The sequence below is a fragment of the Xiphophorus maculatus genome, chromosome 15 (genome assembly GCF_002775205.1).
Source record: "Xiphophorus maculatus strain JP 163 A chromosome 15, X_maculatus-5.0-male, whole genome shotgun sequence".
Taxonomy (NCBI): Eukaryota; Metazoa; Chordata; class Actinopteri; order Cyprinodontiformes; family Poeciliidae; genus Xiphophorus; species Xiphophorus maculatus.
Genome location: NC_036457.1, coordinates 8,802,080 through 8,808,079, shown reverse-complemented (window position 1 = coordinate 8,808,079; position 6,000 = coordinate 8,802,080).

The window sequence follows — 6,000 nt, the reverse complement described above, 5'->3', positions numbered from 1 at the left end:
GGTTGGTGCTGTGAACGCGCACCACAAAGACGGAAAGCGTGAGTGAGCGAGAGGGCAGAAGAGAGAGAGAGAGAGAGAGAGAGAGTGAGAAGGACTATCCACAGAGGAAAAATGCAAAAGAGGGAAAAGAGAGAGGGATGAAGTATCAATGAAGAGAGGGGATTGAGTGGAAAACCTAATTAATTCCACCTTTATAGCCTTTTCTCTGCCTCCCTACAACTTGGCGCCAAGCACTTGAAGAACTGTTGGTGAGATGGGCGAATATGCAAAGTACGCACATGGCCCTTTGACAGAAAAGCTTCTTCTGATTCCAAAACTATCATCTGAGGGGTTTTTTTCCCCAGAAGAAAGTCCTCCACGGAAATTCAGTGGGGTGATAAAACATATGCTCATGGCCAATTTGAGAAGTTACCATCGTTATGTAATTGATATTCCAAATTGTGCTTTGCAAAAGTTTTTATAACCAGAAAAAGCATTTTGACATTTGGTCTTGTTAAAACCACAAGTTACACATTTTATTTAGATTTGTTTTTGTCCAAAAATTAAGTGGGCTTTATTGAAGTAGAAGAAAGGATTAATCCATTGTCTAAACCCCATTATCTGAAACATCTTCGATCTTTATCTCCAGCATCCACTGGGTAAGAAATGATACATGCATACATTTTTTTTATCTGCTTACAAGTTTAAATCTTAAATGTGTGGTGTGCACATGTATTTAGCACTGTCTAGTGTTTTTAAGTGAGCATACTTGTGTCATGAAGTGGTGCGGTGAGGGGTGGTGAGGCAGACGCAGTGGACCCAGGTAAGATGAATAATGAAATTTAATGAAGGAAAGCACAGTCCAAACAACTGGCAGCACGCACATGGACGAATTGACAAAACATTGACAAGGACCCGACGAGGAACAAGGAACACAGGTGGATTTAAATACACAGCGGGTAATCACAGAACGAGACACAACAATCAAGGGGAGGACAGGACAATGAAGAGACTCAAGGACACAGAAAACTCGAAATTAATACACAGAAAACACAGAACACGACAACTTGAAGGTTTTTATAGTATGTTTCTCCCAACTTTATACATCTGGAGTCCAAAATGTTATTGAATACTCTTTGTTAAATAACTCAAGGTCAGTGAGATTAACTGAATGGTTTTTGTGTACCCCGTTATTCTTGCTGAAGATGTTGTTTTCAAGGTGATACATCTGGTTTTCTAACCAGGGATTTTTTTCTATGTAGACCAAAAAGTTTTTTTTTTTTGTTTAATTTCTTTTTTTGTGGTGGCGCAGGGGGTTAGCACACCCCACGTTTGGAGGCCTTAGTCCTCGACGCGGACGTCGCGGGTTCGACTCCCAGTCCCGACGACCCTTACCGCATGTCTTCCTCACCCTCCTTCCTGTCTGCCTACCGTACAAAAAATACGAGCCACTAGCGCCGCAAAAACTCTTCGGAGAAAAAAAATGGGAAAAAAAAAAAAAAAATTCTTTTTTTGTGGCTAAATTCAAATCGACTTGTAATATCTTGTTCAACCGTTCTGTAAAGACCAGATTTGTGTCAACAAGCTCCAATCTGAGCTGTGGATCTGTACTGCTCATTCATAGTTAAAGTGGGCCTCTGGGCTGCTTCTCTAATCAATGGCCTTGATTAACTCTGTCCTTGCCTTACACATCAGTTCAGATGAACAGTCACAAGTTTGCAACTATGCCATGCTCTCTTGACTTTTAAATACCGGATTGACCTGAACTCCCCCAGATGTTCAAAGTTTGGGATATTGTTGGGACATTGTCTAGCCAAGCTTTACACCTCTCTATAACTCTCCCTGACCTGTGCAATCTGTACTTGATCTTCATGACACTACAGGCCTTGAGGCCTTCAAAGAACAGCTATATTTATACTGAGACTAAATTACACACAGCCTAACTGTACTCTAATATAGTGCACAGTAACTTAATGTGTTGAATCAGATTTTAGGGGCTGAAACCAACTGCATGTGATACAGACTTTTATTTGTAAAAAAAAAAAGTTAGAAATCATTCTTTCTTTTCATTCCACTTGAAGATTTGTGCTACATAGCATTGGTTCATTTATATAGCATCTCCTTAATATTCACAGAAGTTTGTTGTTCCTTACATGACAAAATGTAAAAAAAAAAAATAGCTTAAAGGGTATATGTTTGCAAGGCTCTATATCTGTGTTCCTGATTGTTTATTCATCATTGAGCTCTATTAAAAGAGTCATCGCAATTCTAGATGCCAAAGCAGCCAAACAATAACCTATAATGACTTAGGTTGTGTTCACATCTGGGGAAGATAAAGCAGTCTATACAGGAGATGTTTTGCTGAAAAACAGCACTCCAGACTATAAATGTCAGTCACTCAGCTGTGTAGGCCTACTTCATGTTTGTTGCCATTCACAAATTCCCTGTCAAAATCTCCTTTATGGAATTTCAATAAGCAATCCTTCTACCCAGCAGTGTGGGAGGAGTGGAATGGAACCAGTTAAAATTGGCAGAACCACAAATCTGTCATGTCGACAGAAGATGCCGGAAGGTTTGAATCTTTAATATATGCAAATATCTCTACTTAAACTTAAAAGCCTCTGAGGCAACAAACTTCAGTTTTTGAGAGTGAGGAATTCTTCCTATATGAATAGGTATTTCTAGCATGGAAAAAGATTGCAGATGCTGGCCATTTTTGCGAATATCTTTAGAGTCTATAATACCTTTTATCTGATTAACGCTTTTTTTAAAAAAAGGCTATACTGCATTACATGTCTTTGCAGTGAGAAGATGCATATCTGTCGCTCTTGTGTAGACTATCTGGATGCACCTTCTCAGTTCCCGCCCCCGTGACCAGCTCTTCATAGGCCAGTGCATCAGCTGGAAGCAAAGGTACAGCAGCACACCTCCGCCCTGAGAGGATGGATGGCTTTTTAATCCCTGTGGGGAAGTGAAAGAAGCTCTTTGATCGGTGCCACTGCAGTCCAAGTGTGGATGAACACAGTCATTGTGAGGTTTAAGTGTGAATGACTTGCCTATGAGTGAAGAAACACTCTAAATAAAGCCTATCAGTATTTATAGGTGGTATTTAAATTATGTTTGGAGATCTAATCTCCACTGATTTAAAATATCCACTAAGATGTTACCGAAGTCAGTTCATGCAGTGGTTATTTTGGCCACTTGTTTATATTTATTTCCCTGCAGAATTAGAAATTATAACGCAACTGTTTGAATAAACTCGTCATCACTGCTTTTTTTTTTTTTTTTGCTGAAGTGCTAGTGCGCTGTACTTCACATGATCTGTCAAATCCCCCTAACAAATACCAGCAAATGCATTTAACAGTGGAGAGGGCGCTTGTATGAGCTAAAGGAAAAACGAAGTAATTACATGGAATCAAGTAGGTGGTGTGAACATTGACTTTGAACCTGTGTCGGGGTGCGTGGGTCTGCACACCAGCACTCTGAAGTGTGTGAATATCAAAGAGAATGGCACTCATCATGCTACCATCTGGACCATTAGCATAATTATGGAGAAATTCTGGGTTTTCATATAAGTCAGCAGAGCTTAGACAGCATGAAAGGAATCCTTATTGAGCTCAGAGAAAACACATCTACAGAAGCCAAGAAAAGCAATACTTAAAAATCTACGTTCCTGGCTATATTTCAAAATAACAACATGTTTATGTCCTTATGCTGCTAAAAGGAAGTTTTGTAGTGATAAAAGTTAATTCATGTCATCTCAACACAAGAGGTTTAAATATACAGTCCTTTTTAGTCATTTAGCAGCAGTCAGACATCTTCTGTCTTCACTTGCTGTTATAGATCATTGTGAGGTCTACTTTGAAGACAAAAGACATTTTGCATTTTGAGCAACCTTTTGTTAAAATGGATTGGATAAATTTGATCCTTCTCTGTAGCTATGATGTTTTAGAAACGCTATTGAACATAATATCTACTTTGTCTCGCTCTGCTTTTTATCCTAATAATTTCTAATTATGCATCATCTTCAAATATGATTGTGACTTACTTTATGTTCTTTCTTATTTTTCCTCTCCACAGAAGGTACACCCAGCCCAGTGTTTTGGTCTTTAGACATAGATGGACCTGTCGGCTGAGATATTGCTGTCAATATCTTAATTTTCTACCGAGAATACACCTTGTAGTTTCTTTCTGTGAATAACTCTGTCTCTCTCCTGGCTAAATGCCTTCAAGTGCCTGCTTCTCCCACTAACTACAAATACTTTTTTCTCATCCCATAGTTTATGCTACTGTCCAGCTCATTTGTTTGGCTGTGTGATTCTCCAAGAAGACATTGAAAGAGCTAATGTTCCCATTAACTCTGTCTTTTTCTTTGACACAGAAAGTACTATTGGACCTGTGCGTCTGTGTTTTTGGTCTTTCTGTTTTGTCCTCTCACACATTGAGTCCTTTTCAGTAGATGGGTACTCATACTAAGCTGAGTTCTGCTGGAGGTGTTTTCCTGTTAAACAGGAGTAGTTCCTTTAAAATGTCACCACATGACTTCTTAATATGGAGAATTGTTGTAAAGTGAAAACTCTGCAGTTTTTAATATAGAAAAAGCACTAGCATTAGTAATGGCATATAGTACTAATACATATCACTGCATTATGTTATAACTTGGATTTAATTAGTATGTATGTAGTTGAATGTGAATCTTTGTATACGATTAGGTTAATTCTGCTTAAAAAATGTATTTCTGCCATTGAAATGCCTTTGATATTTGATGGTATTTAATGATATCCATTGTAAACCTGAGTTATATAAATACACTAAATTTATTTAAATTGAATTAAGTCATGCCACTGCATTAGCTGAATGATTCATCTGTGCATTATGCAATTTAATAATCTTGTGATCACAAGAAAAAGCTAATTTTTCCAACATAATATGCTGGGTTCTGAAATGCCATCAGGTAGGAGTGGAGCTTCAAACCATATGTGGTTTTGATCTAACAAATATTTAAGAATTAACAGAGATTTGGATCACAAAAGCATAAAGAAGTTATTATATAGGAGATGGGGAACTTCCAGCCATCAAACTAGGTTTAGGGTTGTGGTGATACTGGCTAAATGAGCCAAATATCCTGTCATTGTTTGGACAGATCACAAGAATCTGGCCAAGAGGCTAATTGTCTCAACCAAAGCCAGTCACCATGGTCACTTTTCTTCTCCTGTTTCAATTTTATAATGTCTTATAGATTCCAAGAGCACAAAGTTATTCTGGATAGAATACACCCATAACAGTCATGTTTCATCTGGCACAGGGTGGTCTCCTTTAGAATTTACTCGAGGTTATCAGTCACCACATTTTTCCTCTAATGAATGGACACTTTCTGTTACCTCTGTCCAACATCACTTGCCAATTTGCCAATGCAGATGCATCTGGAAGCAGATCATCACTGCTCTCAACCACTCTGCGGCTCAAAACCTCTACCTGGGCAACCAGAAGAGACTTCCAGCACCTCAATTCCCTCCTGGACAAAAGATATGACTTTCCCCCAGATTCATTGGTCCCTTTGAGATAACCTCTGTCCTGAGCCCCACCTCTATTTGCCTCAAGCCTCCTGAGAGTCTATTGATCCACCCTGTATTTCATGTGTCTTTGATCAAACCTGTGGTATGAAGTCCTTTGTGCCCTCCTTCCAGACCCCCTCCACCTGTTCGAGACCTTGGTGGGTTCCCTGCTTTCTCAATCAAATGGATAATGGATGTCCAGTGCCACAGGAGGGACATCCTATACTGATTCGAATAAGAGGGTTACGGTCCTAAGGAGCTGTTCTAGGTTTCCTTGACTCCGTGACTTTGAGGTTTCTTGCTTGTCATGCTTGTCTGGGCCACCAGGTGGCAGCCCTTGGTGAGGGGGTAATGTCAGGATTTGGGGGTGTGTGTTTATCTTTCTTATAGTTAGATCTCTGCTGGTGAGCAGCCCTGATTGTAGTGTGGCCACTGATGTGCAACACAACCACTATCTGGATGATTG